This window comes from Pinus tabuliformis, chromosome X, assembly GCF_031772625.1.
Source record: "Pinus tabuliformis cultivar Carrire ecotype Pingquan chromosome X, CPIR1, whole genome shotgun sequence".
NCBI classification, from domain to species: domain Eukaryota; kingdom Viridiplantae; phylum Streptophyta; class Pinopsida; order Pinales; family Pinaceae; genus Pinus; species Pinus tabuliformis.
The window spans coordinates 91,640,510-91,661,193 of record NC_142308.1 but is presented as its reverse complement, the minus strand read 5'-3'; the positions used below and the strand labels follow the sequence as shown (position 1 = coordinate 91,661,193).

General features: G+C 40.7%; 1 protein-coding gene across 3 annotated transcripts in view; it reads right to left on the bottom strand.

Moving 5' to 3' along the window:
- The window catches only part of LOC149138545 (putative tRNA pseudouridine synthase), a 320,977-nt gene that overhangs the window by 260,502 nt on the left and 39,791 nt on the right, over nucleotides 1-20,684 (bottom strand). The gene's annotated exons all lie outside the window — the stretch shown is intronic.

The window sequence follows — 20,684 nt, the reverse complement described above, 5'->3', positions numbered from 1 at the left end:
AACCCGGTATATTATGGAGTCACCGATGAAGGATAAGTCAATGAAAGGACATGGAATGACCCAAATAATCCCTTTCCTGGAAGAGTTAGAAAGATAGAGTTTGCTTGCTTTCTAAGCAAGGTACAATGTCTTCTAGGGAAAGGAAGGGAGGATTTGAGGGTTAGGTTTATGGGATATGACTTGTGAAGGAATTTCCCAATCCCTAAAATCCTTATTGAAATTGGTATCCCAGATGGTTCTTGAAGAATTGTCTTTTCAAAGGAACGGGACCACACAGGACCAAGTGGACCCAGTCTAGGGTAGGGGAGAAGAGTATGGCAACCAATGATTGTCCCTAACCTGGACAAGGTATGGAAATGGATCAAAGAAAGAATATCCACTTAAAGGTTTGAATTGATCCAATAAGGTACTAGCCTTTGGGGATGTTAGGGCAAAGTTTGATCCCGAAGCTAGGGCTTGGCTTTTCTCACAACTCCATCGTCGGAATGGCCTCAAATTTGGAAGAGGCCTTGAGGAAACACCAACGCATGAGACCCTAAGAGATCAAACTTTTTGGATGGGTAGTTTGCCAGGAAAATGATGCCCTAGGTGACCCAACTTGGCTAGACCTGGGAAAAGGTGAAAAGATATGATTTATGTGATGACCTGTTGGTAGATCAGTGCCTTAGTCTTGGGAGAATGGAGTCTATGATGAATATGAGTGAGGATCTTTGATTCCCAATCAAGGAGGCCTCAAGACCACTTTGCTAGCCTTCTAGGTCAAAGAGAAGCAGTCTTGCAGCTTTTATACTTCGATGTGCAAAGGAGATGGCTTATCAAGGTCAATTCGTTGATACAATTACCCCTAGGAGATTTCGTTCACATTACATGGCCCATACATTGAGAGATGCTATAATAGAGACTAAATTCCACAATTTAAAGCAGTGAATGCATGCAGCGATTAGCCCTAAAAATAGCGAAAATCCCAGTGCAATGTATATGACAAAGTAAAACAAGAATAACATTAAAAGCATGTACTTACATGTAACAAAATATATCCAACCATCCACAATTGACAAAAGAGAAGCTCCAAGATAAAATAGACCAATATCCACACATCAAAATTCATCCAATCCAAAGTGATGATGAGAAAATGAACTCATCTCACTTGTATTTATACACTAATGAAGAATATGAATTAGCCTCCTTGGCCTACATAAGCACCGAAAATAAAATAATGTGTTAATATTCTAACTTTTGCTGACAAGCCCACCAAACTAGCTCACAAATGAAAGAATAAGCCTCTCAAGAGGTCAAATAATAATCTATGCATGTTGTAGGGCCCTCCAAGTGGCCTAATGAGGTCCATGGATGCCATAATGAAGAGTAGGACCCTCAAAAGTGATTAACAAGGGGTTGGCCCCTTGTTCTCCAAACAATAAGCTTATGGTGCTCCCAATGGGTGTGGGGGCACAACAATAACCTCATGGGTCTCCAAATGAGTTGAATATGCATGTAGATCGTCTGCAAGGGCTCTGATGATGATGTAGGGGATTCCACATCATCCTACAAGTCCTGGGTCAGCTGCCAAGTGCATGATACATTTGTGGGGTCAGCTAGGCAAAATGAATCTAGTAGTGCATCTTCCTCGTCCAATGGGAGTATCTCGAGCATCTCTGACCATCCTCAGGGATCCATGGAGTGTTGTCTATTGTTGTGGATGCCAATGGCTCTCAACGCACACCCTACATGTGCCAAAGTAGCCCTCTGGATGATTAGGACCACATATAGGGGGACCAAACCCAAATGGAGACCATCTGCAATCTTGCATAAGATCCAATGTGTCCCCTAGCCTTTCAATACAACAAGTCATTAGAGAAATCGAGTAAATGAGCTTACCAATCACGTGTTGAAATTTCTAAGTCTGACACGTTAGAAATCCCTACTGCATTATCTGGTTTAATTTCTCCTACTTGTTCATTCCATTAACAAGTTATTTATAAATATAAATACTGAAATAAACACAAATTCAGCCTTAACTCATATACAGATTAGCCACTGAAATCACTGAGACAAACACAAAAGGGACACCGTTATTTTTGGACAATCATCCCCGAAAAAACCCAATGCAGGAAAATTGGTGCAGCAAATATAAAGGTTTTATTATTATGCAATTTCTGAATACAACTATGGTGTCGAAAATGGCTCACCCAACAGAGAATGCCCTCGGCAGTAGTACCTCTCCTCAGAGACAGATATTCCGGCTGATCAATCATCGGATGAACGATCCCACAGCAACTACGGAAGCTCCTTAGCTGGACAGCAAAAGCTGCTCCAAGCTTCTCCGCTGCTCTGCGTCACTCAGCGAGGGACTGCATCACCCTTCCCAGCTCCAGTCTGCCCCACAAAAAATCTCCAGCGTTTCCTCTTGGCCCTGCATCAGCTCTGCTAGCCTCTGCGCAACTACTGATGCCTCTGTGTCAGCCCTCTGCGTCACCCACACTGGCCTCTTCAGCCTTTGCGTAAGTCCCAACTACCTCTGCGTCAACCTCTCCAGGCTCTGCGCTGTCTCTATGGCACTATCTCTACCTCCCTGCTATGTATTCTCGACATCGTGTTGAACTGCCCCTCGTTGCAACAGATCACTAGCTCGATTCTCTCAGCAAAACCCCGCTCCAGAAAATCGAATTGACTGATCAATTTTGGTGTGTATCTCCAACTGACCCTCAAGCCTCCTCTTATACTTTTCCAGATGAGTCTTCTGTTAGAGTCAGTGTTTGCATATTGCCATCAGTGATCAACACTCATTTTTTATATCATATTAGGGTCCCATTCCGAATTTTTTGTCATTCCACCTAGGTCCTCATGTAAAAATTTACTCACTGATGGTAGCCCAAGTCAAAAGCCTCACTCTCCCTTAAAAAATCAATACTTTTTGGCCCACCTTCACGTCTTACTGAGCATACATCCATCAGAAGCTCATTTCATCATGTTTTTATGTCAATCAAGTCACCATGAAGTCTATTCACTCAAGGTCCCATTAGGTCACTAGGTTTCATTTTCCAAGGTTCAATAACACACCATTTCACTGCATAAGGCCAGCAAAAAGGTATGAGAATGAGCAAAATAATATCCCTTTTTCATTTAAAGAGGATTTGCAAACATGTAACTATGCTTGCCCAAGTTATAGTTTTCATTCCAAGTATGAGTTCTATTTCAGATTGTAATTTTATTCCAAAAAACAAAGACGTAATATTTTTTTAATTTATGTAATTTTATGTCCATTATATTTAATAAGTAACTATTCCTAAATCTGTCAACTCAAACTCTATGTGCCAACTTCATCCAAGCAAATTCAAATGTAAATAGTGCCAAACTCCAGCATCATCAACCTGCAAAACAGAAAATTAGAGTGTAAAGGGTAATTAGAAATGTTTTCAGAAGGTGAATTGAAACATTAGAAAGTGGGTTTTAAAGTTGAAAATTCAAATTCACTCGAGTATAAAGGCCTTCTTAGCTTTATACGCAACTTCATTTGCCTCCCATCATTTCTTGAGCAAGCCCCAAGAGAGCACTTCTCACGATTCTGGGCGAATTTGGAAAAACAGAGCAGGCATTGTTCGTTTCCTTTAGGCGCTAAGCACACCCTTCAGGCGCTGCGCACTTGCCAGGCGTTGCGCGTTCCCTTCAGGTGCTGCGCACTTGCTACCAGTGCTACACACTTGCCAGAGAAGGGCGCACTTCCTTCAGGCGCTGCGCGTTTGTCCAGGAAAGCTAGAATCGCCTCCAAAGCTCCACCAAACTTGTATTCAACCTCCCACAAGTAAGTAACAACTAAAGATAGTGTGCTTCTTCCCCCTAAAGTCACTCTTATGGTGTTTTAAAAGTTTATTGAAGATTTGGTGTTTTTCTCACATCTAAACCCTAGTATATCCCTTAAAACTATCATTGCACTCTTAATTCCCAAATTTCAACTCCCCTACACTTTCATTCCCTTTCCCTAAACCCTTTATCCCATACTCTCTAACCTTTATCCCAAAACCCTAAGCCCTAGGTGCTACAACTACCTAGGCTCCCAAACCCCCAACATTGTAAACCATTTCCCCATCCCAAAAATCTATCATATTAATACTCCCTATCCTCCTCCATTACATACATCCCTTTACCCATCTCCTTCAATTTCCCTTCCCCATTCCCTACTCCTAAAAAACCACATTCCAACAACCTAATACCTCCCTAGGGTTTGATATTAAAACACCATGGCAGAAGAGGAATACAAACCATACAGTGAGGGAGAAGAATACTTAGATTTGAGCCAACAGATCTCAGGGAACTCTTGGCATCTCCTATGGCTGTGACATCCTTCAAATATCTTGGTTGTTATGATTTCTGTGAGCAAATTCAAGCAGTCCAACACCATGCTATGTTGACTAGACTCTTCATATCCAAACTCCATGACAACCAAGTTACTCTAGTTGGTGTCACTTTTACTTTATCTACTATCATTATATCAGCTGCCACCAGGATCCCAGATGTTGGAGAGAAATGGTTTAAACAAGGTGAGTTGGAGAAACATTATTATGAGCCTTCCGTAAAACCAAGGTACCGAAATGAGAGAAAGGGCTATTTTCCTTTTTCTCACCTCCTAGACAGATATGCCCCAATGATGAAGATTATCATGAAATACTTTTCATGTGAAGGCAAATTTTCTAGGCTTTATTCCTATCACATCCAGCTCTTAATGCATTTCACTAGGGTAAAATGTTAAAATTGGCAACCAGGGCAAAACTTCATGTGGGTCATCTTATTCATGGCTAATAATATTTTTATTAGATTCCTCTCGTCGAGAGGTGTAGGATTGATATAAAGATCATCCAATTCCGATAAGTATTCATGGAGATATGAATTTATTTTGATTATCGAATTATCATCAAGCCGACCTAAAACTCATGTAGGCTCAGAAGCCCAACAGTCGCATCTATTCACCCACCAACATTGTGTATAAATATAAGAGGACTTTTCCTCATTTAGACTCACTCATCTCATCACATCTCTCTCTCTCTACTGCGCAGATATGAGTCTCTTCTCTACTGCGCAGAAATGGGTCTCTCTCTCTCACACATGTGAAGCCGGAAGCTGTTGAATTTGAAGCTGCAACTGCAGAAGTAAAGATTGACTTGCGTGGCCTAGAAGATCTCCTCATCTGAACTGCGCTGTAGGTTCATCTGAACCTCCTCTGAAAGCCGCAACTTTTGGTGGTGGAATGAAGTCAATCCGACGAACGGTTTGCAAGATATCGACTGCCCTAGTTTGAAGCCGGACACTGCTAAAACTGAAGCTGCAACTGCAGAAGCAAAGATTGACTTGCGTGGCCTAAAAGATCTCCTCATCTGAACTGCGCTGTAGGTTCATTTGAACCTCCTCTGGAAGCCGAAACTTTTGGTGGTGGAATGAAGTCAATCTAACTGACGGTTTGTGAGATATGGTCTGCCCTAGTTTGATAATGAAGCCGCTAATGCTAATGCTACTGATCTAGGGTTTGCTACTGCTGATAAGAATCAGATTTATTGTACTATTTCTCTCTGCTGAATTATTGAAGATAAAAGAAGATTTGATGAAAGGGTTCCCCACACATTGTGGGGTTTGTCCCTGGCTAGCCGCCACATCTTGTGTCTCTTGTCTTGGCTTGTTTTCTGTCGATCGTTTAATGTTCTATCTGCACTTTACTTTATGTACATGTGATTGCTAATCGGTGGAATATAATAAGAAAAAGAAGTAAACTGTTATAAGCATAGAACATACCATAACTTAACATGGTATCAGAGCTGAGGTGAAGACAAAGCCCAAGCAAGAGCAAGAGCAATCATTGAAGAGAAGATTGGCAAGGCTATCCTAAAAGAACTATGGGGTCCTCAACACTCTTTCCTGCCGAAGACAAGCTCCGTAAGAAAGCTGACTATCACGGATGGAAGATGTCTATCGATCTAACCCTAGAAGATCCAAGAGTGCTGGACCATGTAAGAGGCAATATTATTGAGCCTCCATCAAATGCATCCGCTGTTGCATGGAACAAATGGAAAACCGAAGAAGTCAAAACAAAGAAGATCATCCGGGACTCTATCGACAAGCGCTTGGTGGCCTACATCTCTGATCTAGACACCTCCAAGGAAATCTACGACAGACTGGTGAGTTTATTTAAAGTTAATGATGCAAATCAAGTTTTGTTTCTTAGAAATAAGTTGAGGGAAATCAAGAAGGGTAAAGATGAAAGTATGCAAGCATACTTCTTAAGAATCACCGAGATCAAGAACGATCTCCTATCTATTGGGGAAACCATTACTGACAGAGAAATGGCACTCACAACTCTCGGAGGATTACCATCTGAATGGTATGTGTTCAGGACTACTCTTCTGAACAATAATGTAATTCCTAGTTTCGAGGAATTAATGGCTAGATGCATTCAAGAACAAACAAGGGTAGAAGAGCAGGAAATGCCCTTGCCTAAAGGTCCTCCTGCTGCTTTTGGAAAAATAATGTTAAAGATGCTTTCACTCTTGGGTTTCGAGTTGATTCTTTATATCAAGTCGGTGGAAGTCCGCTAGGTGTCATGTCTTGTGACACAACGCTTCAGTCCGAACTTTGGCATCGGAGGTTTGCCCACCTTCATTACAAAGCTCTACCCGATGTAAGACAGATGGTAACAGGGATGCCTAAATTCCAAGTAGAGAAAGAAGGTGTATGTCTGGGATGTGCCGAAGGAAAGCTCAAAAGGGGACCATTCCCCTCAAGCCAAAGCAAGACCTCCGATATATTACAATTGGTTTACTCAGGCATACCTGAGGTTGGCATTAAGAGGGAGACTTCTACACCACATACTCCTGAGCAAAATGGTGGGAAGGAAGAACGACACGATGATGGAAGCTGTCCGGGCCATGCTACATGATCAAAGACTTCCAAAGTTTCTATGGGCTGAAGCTGCAAACACTGCCGTATATGTACAAAATCGATGCCCTCATCAAGCATTGGGTTCCAAGACTCCTGAAGAAAAATTCACCGGTAAGAAACCTGATGTTTCTCATTTTAAAATTTTTGGAAACCCTGTATACTTTCATGTGCCGAAAGAGAAAAGAAATAAATTGGGAGCATCTGGAAAGAAGGGAATTTTCGTGGGCTATGGTGAAAATACTAAAGGCTATAGAATCTATGTAGCCGGTCAAAGGGAAGTCATAATTAGTCATGATGTCACCTTTGACGAAGATATGGCTCTCAGCAAGGTGATCAATCTTCCGACTTTGAGGAGCTCTCAAGAAGCCGACACCAGGGAACCGAAAGAAAAGGATGATGAATCAATGCTTGATGTAGAAGAACCCATGGATCCGATTGATCCTCCTCCATATGAGCCTTCCTCTTCTAGGAAGAGGCCTTCATGGCTTAAGGGGTTACTTGATGATGCTGAAGGACATGCTGCACCCCGAGGAACCTTTCGTGAAAGTAAGAAACCTAATAGGTATCAAGGATACCTGACCATCATGAGCACGATCATACAAAATGAGCCTTCGTCATTCTCAGATGCCGTCAAGCATCAAGTATGGATGGATGCTATGACCGAAGAATATGAGTCTATCATAAAGAATGATGTTTGGGAAGTAGTTCCCAGACCCCAGGACAAGACTATTGTTACTTCCAAATGGCTTTACAAGATAAAGCATGCAGCAGATGGAAGCACGGAAAAGTATAAGGCTCATTTTGTTGTTCGAGGTTTCTCCCAGAAGGAAGGTATAGACTATGATGAGATATTTGCACCTGTTGCCAGATATACGACCATCTGCTCGATCATAGCCCTTGCCGCTTCACAAGGATGGAACCTACATCAGATGGATGTCAAGACTGCGTTCTTGCATGGCTCGATCAAAGAAGAGGTCTACGTGGAGCAACCCGAAGGATTTGAGATTTATGATCGAAAATCTCATGTATGCAGGTTGAAGAAGGCTCTCTATGGGTTGAAGCAAGCACCCCGAGCATGGTATGAGAGGATCGATAGCTACTTGATGAAGTTGGGATTCACTAGGAGTGAAGTCGTTCCTAACCTTTACTTTAAGGTTGAAGATGACAAGCCTCTCACACTGGTGTTGTATGTGGATGACCTCTTTCTAACAGGTGTAGACCCTCTCATTCACAAATGTAAGAGGGAGCTGGCTTCTGAATTTGAAATAAAGGACCAAGGACTTGAAGTATGGCAGAAGCCAAGGGAAATTTTCCTATCTCAAGGAAAATATGTGGTAAAGATATTGGAATGATTCGGTATGATGGACTGCAAGCCTGTGACTACCTCGAGGATCTTAACTTTTAGAAGTTATATGGTAGTGATGTCGGACCAGACTTGGGAAATGCCTCTGAGTTTCAAAAACTCGTTCGCATTGATGTTCTTGGTGAACCTCCGTCCGAACATATGTTTTGCAGTTAGCATTATGAACTCATATTTGGTTGAGCCTCACTGAATTGATGCCAGGAATCTTCTGAGATGTCTTCAGGACACAATCTCTCATGGATTAAGATACACTGCCGGAGATGTGAGACTATTTGGATACACAGATGTTGACTGGGACGGCAATGTGAAGGACCGTAAGAGCACTTCCGGGTGTTGTTTCTCCTTGGGATCTGCTTCGATATCCTAGATGAGCAGGAAGCAGAAGTCGGTGGCTTTGAGCACCGCCAAAGCAGGATATATTGTTGCTAGCATGACCTCGTGTGAGGCAATCTGGTTGCGAAAGCTCTTCAGTGAGCTGTTTGGATTTACATTGGATACCACTGTGATTCTTTATAACAACCAGAGGTGGGATTCGATTATTGAGGAATCCCGTATTCGTCGATTGCTCCAGCAGATAGACATCATCTGGGATATGGTAATTTGATGAGCAAGGATGCTCCATCGCATTAAGATGATGTACAGGTTGATACACCTTGTCAAAGCCCTGGGGAAAGATCTAATCTATGATTTTCCCAAACGACTTGGAGTCGGCAAGAAACCCTTGTACAAGGGTCCTGCTTGTTGCATACATTGAGCTCTGGGAGCTTTGAGGGCTTGCGATTATTACTGGAGCAACATACGACCACAGGGTGACTCACCCTCCCCTGGTGGTGCGCACTGGAACAAGATGATTCGCTCTCTTGTGGGACAAGATGATTCGCTCTCTTGTGGAACAGGATGATTCGCTCTCCTGTGTAGCAGGATGATTAGTTCTCTTGTGAGGCCTGGATTGATGTGTTCTCCATGGCAGCCTGGATTGATGTGTTCTCCACGGCGATTGTAGCAGGATTGATGTGTTCTCCTGTGAGGCCTGGATTGATGTGTTCTCCATGGCAATTGTAGCAGGATTGATGTGTTCTCCTGTGAGGACAGGATTGATTAGTTCTCATGTCGAGGCATCCTACCCATGCAGTCTGGGACTCATGGGAAGTACCTCTCATCTGATCAATGAGCAGGGAAATGAAGTTAGGGACCATAGTAGTACCGATAGACGCATCATTGTAACTACCGTACTCCCTACGCTAGGATGACCTCCATTGATCTGGGATCAATGATACTGGTCTGGGACCAGTGGTAGGAGTTGTACCATACTATGATGCTGGTCTGGGATCAGCGGTACATACTCTGAGACTAACTTTGAGTCAGTGGAGGATGATATTGGTCTGGGACCATTGGAGTTGTACTCACTATGACGCTGACTTTGGGTTGGTTGAGACTGGTCTGGGACCAGTAGTACATACTCTGAGACTGACTTTGAGACAGTATGATACATCCTCAATCATTTCTTCTTCTTCATAATTCGGACAAAAGCAGAGTAGAACAGAACAATGCAAGAGCAAAGCAGAACAGAACAAAACAGTACAGATCAGTGCAGGGCAGAACAAGACAAAGCAGAACAGGCAAAATAGAGCAGAGCAGGGCAAGGGTCAGGCTGTACAAGGCAGTGCATTTGATGGATGAATAGTAACGACCGATAGACAGATTGCAGATGAAGTTGTCCATGGTTGAGAGGGAGTGTTAAAATTGGCAACCAGGGCAAAACTTCATGTGGGTCATCTTATTCATGGCTAATAATATTTTTATTAGATTCCTCTCGTCGAAAGGTGTAGGATTGATATAAAGATCATCCAATTCCGATAAGTATTCATGGAGATATGAATTTATTTTGATTATGGAATTATTATCAAGCCGACCTAAAACTCATGTAGGCTCAGAAGCCCAACAGTCGCATCTATTCACCCACCAACGTTGTGTATAAATATAAGAGGACTTTTCCTCATTTAGACTCACTCATCTCATCACATCTCTCTCTCTCTACTGCGCAGATATGAGTCTCTTCTCTACTGCGCAGAAATGGGTCTCTCTCTCTCACACATGTGAAGCCGGAAGCTGTTGAATTTGAAGCTGCAACTGCAGAAGTAAAGATTGACTTGCGTGGCCTAGAAGATCTCCTCATCTGAACTGCGATGTAGGTTCATCTGAACCTCCTCTGAAAGCCGCAACTTTTGGTGGTGGAATGAAGTCAATCCGACGAACGGTTTGCAAGATATCGACTGCCCTAGTTTGAAGCCAGAAACTGTTGAAACTGAAGCTGCAACTGCAGAAGCAAAGATTGACTTGCGTGCCCTAGAAGATCTCCTAATCTGAACTGCGTTGTAGGTTCATCTGAACCTCATCTGGAAGCCGAAACTTTTGGTGGTGGAATGAAGTCAATCTAACTGACGGTTTGTGAGATATGGTCTGCCCTAGTTTGATAATGAAGTCGCTAATGCTGATGCTACTGATCTAGGGTTTGCTACTGCTGATATGAATCAGATTTATTGTACTATTTCTCTCTGCTGAATTATTGAAGATAAAAGAAGATTTGATGAAAGGGTTTCCCCACACATTGTGGGGTTTGTCCCTGGCTAGCCGCCACATCTTGTGTCTCTTGTCTTGGCTTGTTTTCTGTCGATCGTTTAATGTTCTATCTGCACTTTACTTTATGTACATGTGATTGCTAATCGGTGGAATATAATAAGAAAAAGAAGTAAATTGTTATAAGCATAGAACATACCATAACTTAACATAAAACTACTCAACATACCCTACTACCTTTTCCGGAGCATTGATAAGATGGCCTATATTGTCCAGAAAAGGGAATATGAACATCAAATGAAGAGTCTTTTTCATCATTCCCTCATTAAAATCATAGTCCTCTATCACCTCAAAGAGCTGAACATTGCATGGAGCACCTTCATAGCCAATCCCATATTCACTGATCCATCTATTCAGAATGTTCAAAATGTCCCTTCATCATCTCATCCTTCCACCTCCATTCCTCCATCTCAGCCTATAGATCATTCATCATCATCAGATCAGTCACCTTCACCATCACCATTTCATGAGCATAGTGAGTCACCTAGCAGAGATGAGATTAGTGAGCCGGAGCAGATTGAGCAGGTTGAGGTCATCAAGCCTAAAGGGGCAGATTTGGGCACTTTGGCACACACTTATCAGAGAGGCCATAGGCAAGTGTTTGCCCCACAGATTGTGGGAGGGACCTTGCCTTCTTCATCAGCAAAGCAGGTACACAAAGGCAAAGAAAAGATGACAGAGACAAAGATTCAACATGAGGAGGAGGACCTCCATGAGACAGAGCAGGATTTTGACTTGGTTGACCTAGGTGAGCATGATGACAATAAGGACACCAACATTGTCATCAAGGAAAAGGATGCACTCATCAAGGAGCTCCAGATCAACCTAGAGAGGTCAAAATACATCATTTCATATTATGAGCAAGAGAATGAGCAGCTTCAAGCCAAACATGATGTCATGGAGATTCAGCTCATCAAGGCAAAAAGGGAAGCAATGAAAGCCAAGGCATTGCTTGATGAGGCCTATGATAGGTATGGTGAACCTGAAGAAGAGCAAGAACCAAGAAGCAGACCTAGGACTAGAGGGCTGAAAGAGCTCTAGAACTAGAGAAACAAAAGGAGGCTGAGCTTGCTAATGAGCTCACATGGAATGAGCAGTTTGCCATCTTGATCAATGAGAACCGGGAGCATTGGCTTGATAAGGTCAATCAACATTTAGAGAAGCTCCTAGACAAGGCTAATCAACAAAATGACATTCAGAGGAAGATGGCAAAACACTATGCCAACAAAGAAAGAAATGCAAGGGCAAAGCTCAAGGCTGCAAAGGCAAAAATTGAAGCCCTAACTCACCAAGAAGAGAAGAAGAAGCTTGATATACTTGCAGAGGCTTCACTCCAAGCCTAGCCACACCAAACATCAACTCCTTGACCAATTTTGAAACCTCTTGGCACATTTTTGCAAATATTGTCTTTTCTGTGTTTTTTTAGGCAATTTTATATCAGTTGCATGGTCAAACGCGCAGCGCCCTAGGCGTTGCGCACTTTTTTGGGGCACTTTTTGAAGAAATGGAGACCACCACTGGATGCAGAATGATAAATACATCTAAGAAAACCATGTTTCCAGCCTTAGTTTGCAAAACTGGCAAGTGAAAAGGGAAAAAAAACTAGCAAAAAATCATGTTTCTGCCTCATTTTTGGCCCAGGTGTTGCGCGTTTGACCAGTCTTGGGAGAATGAAGTTTTGGAGGGTCAAATCAGGTCCATTTTGGAAACTGAAGGCAGATTTGGAAACTAGACAGGACAAGCTTTCCAATGAGCTATCCTGGGCTCAATTTGGACACCGGGAAGGCAGTCAAAAGTAGCTTGCAAGATGGAGGGCGCACATGACACTGTGAGGGTGCACTTGACAATTTGCCTGATTTTTCACTGTTCTTCTCCAGATTTGATTTTCACCTATGGAAATCAACTTTTTACTGATGTAATTGATATTGTAAATGTAATTATGGTCTTTTACTATTACCTAGGGGTAAATACATTAGGTAAATAGACTTCATCAAGTCAAATGAATCAGTTTCAATGTAATTAGGGATGAGTCACTTTGACCACCCTACACTCTAGCTATCAATTCAGATTTTGGTGGAACTGCTCCTCTCATGGATTCGACCCCTGAGGTTGGGAGGAGTTTGTTTTGATGTCTATATCTTCCCTTTCTTCACTCTTTTCAGAGGTTGGACTCAGTTGGATGTTGTACTAGTGATCAGAGACACTATTGTATCAGATTTTGGCTAGTTTTAATAGATGAGTTGTAACTATTTCTTTGGGATACATGTGGTATGGATGTTTAGCATTGTTTCTTCTTTGTGATCATTTGTATGAATGTTTTGTATGCTCATAAACCATTTCATGTCTGTTATATGGTAATTTTCAAGTTGATAGGCAGAATACATGTTTGTTCATGCTTTGTTTTGGGAAATTTATCATAATTTGTCCATTTTTCTTCAGTTTAGGAAGAATACATCTCATATGCTCTTCCTAACTCCTCATCAGTCTTAAACCATCTCACCAAACCACCTTTTAAGTGTTAAGCCTCCTACCTACCTTGCCCCTTTGAATGTATGCAATCATATCTTATTTGCCCTGACCTAGCCTCTTTGACCTAAAATCCTCATCCAGTAATAACCCTGTTGACCTCTACTGGTCAACTACCCATGCAGTGCATCCCGTTTTTTGACAGAAAGAAGCAGCACCTGATCAGCATGTTCGTGCCATCCTGCCATCATCAGCAGCTTGATCATTTTTGTTGTAAACCCAGTCTGCATGTATAAGTTGTAAATAATCTAAGCAGATCAGAGTCATGTATGTAAAGTTGCCTAGGTGGACCTAACTTTCTAATGATGATCTGCGTCCCGGGAGGCTTTTCGTCTCACCGATCTACAATCGGCAGAGTTTTCCTTCAAACCTGACCCCAAAGCCGGGATGGATTTCGTCATCAGAACTTTAGGAGAATCTTATATGTTAATCTGCTAGATTATCGTTGTGTCGCAGAACTGGGTGTTTTGTGAGGGTCTGTATTAAATGGGTTTGTCCCTTAAGATGTAATTTTGTAAAAGTCATGATGTAATGTGTCCTGAGGGTCGAGAAATGTTTTAAATCCCCTCATGAGTCCTAAGTCCTAGGTCCTAGGTGATGTTTCCGAAGGCTTAGTTCAGTGATCCATGTTAAAATGAATTAAAAAATTAAAAAATGAATAAAAATAATAAAATAATGAAAAATAATAAAAAATTAAAAAATCAAGCAAAAACCCTAACTAATAAAATAATAATATTTTAAGTTAATAAATCGACGGGTGAGATCAAGAGATGTCTTGATCCTCATCAACGGTCGAGATCATTTCTACATGGATCACTCGAACTAGCCGTTAGGATCATTTCCTTTATATAGGGTCTTAGGGGGTCATTTGAGATCATCTGATCTGTGAGTCTGTACTGAAAGCTCTCTTGTAAACTGATTTCTGATTAATAAAAGAAGACTTTGGGGTTCAAAACGTGTTGGTGTTACTCTCTGGAATTGCTGTGAGATCTTTAATTTTCTGCATATTTCAGTTTTCAGCCATTAATCATAGCTTGTTTTTAGAGTAGTGTGAGCACAGGTATCTTGTTCACCTGCTAGGGTTTGAGGGCTGCTAGGGTTTTTGAAATAATGGCAGGTATCTCCATTATTTCCTGAGATCTAGCAGTTTTTTCTCTCTCTTTGCTGATGGTTGCTTGAGATGTGCAGGAAAACATTTTTGAAGGAAATTTTGTGGGCGTTCGGGGAAGTTCTCGGCTGAACCAGCCAACTCCCGCAAGCACTTTCTGTGCAAAGCCCAGCTGATTGTTCCCTGGGTTAATCATTCAAAGTTTCTTTTTCTGTTTTACATTGAGAGATTTTCGTTCTGTTCACAGTGAAGTTCAAGTTTTTCTGATTTTTCGAAAATATTACCGCTGTTATAGTTAAACCTGGCATTTCAGGGGCCAAAATTTGTACATTGATCAGCTGTCTTAGGGTTTAAATTTTTTCTGTCTTAGGGTTTCGAACCTTTTACAGTTTTCATTAGGGTTTTTTTTTTTTTTGAAATTGCAGGACTGCTGTCACTGTTAATGCATTGTCAGGTAAGCAAAATGTGAGTAGATATCGTTTCCGTCGGTGTAGCAGGCCAGTTAAAGAAATAGCAAAGCCGCCATCGAATCACTGCATATCAGCGTTATCGACATATATCTGTACCAGGTAAAATCGATTCACGTTCTGCCTTCGTTTCTCTGCGTGCACTCAGTCTTTTCGGGCCAGGTAAATTTCGAAACGGTCTTCAACATGCTCACGCTCAGAATCTGGTTTCGTTGGGTATATTCATGAGTTTAAGGCATCTGAAAAGTTCTGTGTCCCTTCTTTGCGTCTTCTCTAAATGCGTTGGATTTTTTCTGTTGTTTACTGCTTGAGCCGGTTTCACGATTATTTTTTTTTTAAGACTCATCACCGCAGCCAAATCGTGGATACCATTTCTGGATGTCGTTCTGTTCATACACGCCACCGCAGCATGACCATTTGAAAAACAACGAAGCATTTTTATGTATAGACATCAGGGGAAAGCTCCTGCAAAACGGTTTCCTTGATTCGGCAAATGCTAGATCTTATCTCAGTCAAAAAACGAAATTGCCCAGCGTTCAGCGTGGTTGCAGAAGCACAAAATCCGTCCCTCTGTCAATACACCTGCAAATACACAGAGATATCGAATTCCATCGGATTCCTCAGACCTCGATTTCTAGTTTGATGAAGCCAGGCGGCTTAGTCAAACAGTGACTTCCGTCAATATATGACTTTCATTCACACATGGTATCGAACTCTAATTCGCGGCGGCTCAGGATTTTTCTGTGATTGAGTCATCTGTGCATCTGTGGGCATCGTATGAGTTTAAAGCGATAGCTATCACTGGCATTCACCATCGACTGGGGGCAAGTCGCCTGCGTTTCTTGGGGTATCAACGTAAGTCTCCACGATGCTGTATCCATGCTCCTTCGTCCGCCGTCCAAATTGAACCTGCAAACTGCGTAAATCAAGTTTTATTGACACAGGTAATAAACGGACCAGTCTTATTTTCATGCGACAAGGTAATGTTAGTTTAGGTTTCGGATGGTTAGGGTTAGCTTAAGTTTCATTTGTATAGTTTCACTTTGTTTAAAATAGATTTCATGTTACTTTTTAACGTATTAGATTTTAATTTTTATTTTAGATATATCAAAAAATAAAATAAAATTAAAAAAAAACAAAAAATATTTGTGTTTGGGACTTAGCTTTTTGGTTACAATTTAATCTTGTTAATTTAGTTTAGTTTTTTAACGTAGATTTTCATTTATTTATTTAGATTTAATTTTGATTTTTTTTAGGTTAGTCTAGATCTAAAAATTTTGTATAGTTTTATTTTTTAGATTTAATTTTAATTTCTAGATTTAATTTAAATTAGATTCAACATTGAAAAATAAAAAAAAAACAAAAATTTAAAAAAAAGAATTTTTTGAAAAAAGATTTAAAAAGTTTTGAAAAAAATAAAATTTTTTTTGTGGGAAATTATGTTTGCAAATCTCAGGAGCTTTCACGTTATATGTTTTTTTTTTTTGCTGAGATCTAAAGTTTTCAAGCCGAGTGCGAAATTGATATCTGGTTGATGGTTTATGATACTCATGGTGGTTTGAAGCATTTATCTCTTAAAATTTTCATGTTGCTGGATATCGTTTTGGTCATTACAAAGCTTTGTGGTTTTAACAGATATCTCGCTTTAATGATAAATGATCGTTGTTCATGGTCCATATTTTTATATCATTTAACAAGTAATCATCTTTTAGGGCACTGGTCTGCTCAACTAATCAAATTCATCTAGTGCTTATCATATCGTGTCTCATGTCTCCCAACCAACTGGTTGACAGTTGGTCTTCATCATCTCTCAGGGTCTACCCCCCTTAGCTGCGGGAGACGGGCTTAAACGGAGGGATCGGGGATCAGAGTGACAGCGCCCGGTCCGAGCGTTGTCGTGCCAATCTGCGCGACAACATTTTTTGGCGCCGTTGCCGGGGACAGAGTTTTTTTGTTCCTGGAGCATTCATCTTCTCATCTTCTCATCTCAAATTTGAGCTGGCAGATTCAATATTTTGGCATCTTTTCATCACATATCAGCAGCATCTCTTCGGTGTGTTTCTTGTTTGGGTGGCGACTCCATTTTTTATTTTTTCCCAGACAAGAAGCCTCCCGCATATCTGTTTGTTGGTTACTTCTTGGATCTTAGAATCAGTTTTATTGTTCAAGTGGCGACTCCACTTCTTTCATCTTTTGATTTTCTTGAGCAAAGAGCTAGTTCTATCATCCATCTGATCCCTTATTGTTCATCATGGATTATTCATTTAAACCATGTCATTTTACTGATAATCTCCATGATCTTCCGAAAGAGGCCATTGGTAAATTACTTAAGTTCTCGGGTGATGATTCGGTCACTGTTAAAAGGCATTTAAACATGTTTACTTGTGTAATGATCTTATACTGTAGATTTCCTCAATATAATAATGAAGATTTCAAGATGCGTCTATTTGTCCGTTCTTTAGAGGGTGATGCCTTGAATTGGTTTAATAACTTTCCTAATGATTTTTTCACTTCTTTACAAGACATTCTCAATGCTTTTAAAGATAGATATGATAGTCCAAACAGCTTGCCTTCTACTTCTAAAATTGTTGAACAGAAAGGAAGTAATTCAGCTGTTGAAGAAAGATTTCAAGGTCAGAATATGTCATCCACCGGAAATATTGCAGATCATCATAGTGAAAAATTAGGGATAAATGTCAATGAAAAGGAGGAGCAAAAGCAAATAATACAAGATTTAAAGATGCTGGTGAAAAATCTGGAAAGCAACCAAACTAATCTTATCAATGATGTTAAAACTTTACGCACCCATCTGGAAAAACGTAATAAGGAGATTGAGGACACGCAAAATCAGCATGCTAAGGAAATTGAGGCCATGAAAATTAGATATGAAACAGAAATTAGAAGCATGCAAAGCAAGATGTCAGAGTTAGAGGACAATATGGTGACCATGAAAGCTGATCATGATAGAGAAATTGACTCTATGACATCCAATCATAACAAACAGTTGGCTGACATGCAAGCGAATCATAAAGAAGAAATAAATTTCATGCAACATTGCTTGATGGACATAGAGGAAAAGAATGATAAGGTAATAAAACACATGCAAGAAAACAATGCCATGCAAATTAGCGCTATAAGGGATGAATGCTCTAGTCAGATGGATGCCATTAGAATACAAGTTCAAAAGATTCAACAATGGTCAGATGATAAGAGAAACCAGGAGCCTTCTCATTTGCCGCAACAGGTTCCATCTTACTATGAGGAGGTCATTAAGTGGATAATTGAAGGTGATCCAGATAAGCTTAAAAACGATAAAAATCAGATGCAAGACACAAAAAGACTTAGCATGCATATCTTACACACTTCATCTGATAGTTTCGAAACAGAAAGTTCCAGATCATCAGTAATTCATCCTGCCAGAAAGAAGAAGCGCAAGAGGAAGAAGATTAGACGAAGATTTGACGCATCAGACGGCCGTGAGCAGCTTGATTTTCGGATAGGAAGGAGTCCTACCATATGCAAAATTGGACATGGCACATCCGACAAGCAGCCGACAGATTTGCCTGAAAGCAGGCAAATGCTCAGTATGCACTATATTGAGCACATCTGATGCCGTGAGGCATTTTTTGTATTGTATTTCTAACTCTACTCCTTGTCTTTTCAGCATTTCATTTCTGTTTTAGGATTAGATTTACTTTTCATGTTATTAGATAGTTAATAAATGAAGAGCTTTTTCCTGTGCTTAATGTATATGCTGATTTTTTGGGATGGACGCTACTTATTTTTGTTGTATGGATGCAGATTCTGGATTCTCACATTCCTGCAAGCAGCAACGTGTCCCCAAGTAGAGCCAGATGTTGACCTCTACTGGTCAACTACCCATGCAGTGCATCCCGTTTTTTGACAGAAAGAAGCAGCACCTGATCAGCATGTTCGTGCCATCCTGCCATCATCAGCAGCTTGATCATTTTTGTTGTAAACCCAGTCTGCATGTATAAGTTGTAAATAATCTAAGCAGATCAGAGTCATGTATGTAAAGTTGCCTAGGTGGACCTAACTTTCTAATGATGATCTGCGTCCCGGGAGGTTTTTCGTCTCACCGATCTACAATCGGCAGAGTTTTCCTTCAAACCTGACCCCAAAGCCGGGATGGATTTCGTCATCAGAACTTTAGGAGAATCTTATATGTTAATCTGCTAGATTATCGTTGTGTCGCAGAACTGGGTGTTTTGTGAGGGTCTGTATTAAATGGGTTTGTCCCTTGAGATGTAATTTTGTAAAAGTCATGATGTAATGTGTCCTGAGGGTCGAGAAATGTTTTAAATCCCCTCATGAGTCCTAAGTCCTAGGTCCTAGGTGATGTTTCCGAAGGCTTAGTTCAGTGATCCATGTTAAAATGAATTAAAAAATTAAAAAATGAATAAAAATAATAAAATAATGAAAAATAATAAAAAATTAAAAAATCAAGCAAAAACCCTAACTAATAAAATAATAATATTTTAAGTTAATAAATCGACGGGTGAGATCAAGAGATGTCTTGATCCTCATCAACGGTCGAGATCATTTCTACATGGATCACTCGAACTAGCCGTTAGGATCATTTCCTTTATATAGGGTCTTAGGGGGTCATTTGAGATCATCTGATCTGTGAGTCTGTACTGAAAGCTCTCTTGTAAACTGATTTCTGATTAATAAAAGAAGACTTTGGGGTTCAAAACGTGTTGGTGTTACTCTCTGGAATTGCTGTGAGATCTTTAATTTTCTGCATATTTCAGTTTTCAGCCATTAATCATAGCTTGTTTTTAGAGTAGTGTGAGCACAGGTATCTTGTTCACCTGCTAGGGTTTGAGGGCTGCTAGGGTTTTTGAAATAATGGCAGGTATCTCCATTATTTCCTGAGATCTAGCAGTTTTTTCTCTCTCTTTGCTGATGGTTGCTTGAGATGTGCAGGAAAACATTTTTGAAGGAAATTTTGTGGGCGTTCGGGGAAGTTCTCGGCTGAACCAGCCAACTCCCGCAAGCACTTTCTGTGCAAAGCCCAGCTGATTGTTCCCTGGGTTAATCATTCAAAGTTTCTTTTTCTGTTTTACATTGAGAGATTTTCGTTCTGTTCACAGTGAAGTTCAAGTTTTTCTGATTTTTCGAAAATATTACCGCTGTTATAGTTAAACCTGGCATTTCAGGGGCCAAAATTTGTACATTGATCAACTGTCTTAGGGTTTAAATTTTTTCTGTCTTAGGGTTTCGAACCTTTTACAGTTTTCATTAGGGTTTTGTTTTTTTTTTGAAATTGCAGGACTGCTGTCACTGTTAATGCATTGTCAGGTAAGCAAAATGTGAGTAGATATCGTTTCCGTCGGTGTAGCAGGCCAGTTAAAGAAATAGCAAAGCCGCCATCGAATCACTGCATATCAGCGTTATCGACATATATCTGTACCAGGTAAAATCGATTCACGTTCTGCCTTCGTTTCTCTGCGTGCACTCAGTCTTTTCGGGCCAGGTAAATTTCGAAACGGTCTTCAACATGCTCACGCTCAAAATCTGGTTTCGTTGGGTATATTCATGAGTTTAAGGCATCTGAAAAGTTCTGTGTCCCTTCTTTGCGTCTTCTCTAAATGCGTTGGATTTTTTCTGTTGTTTACTGCTTGAGCCGGTTTCA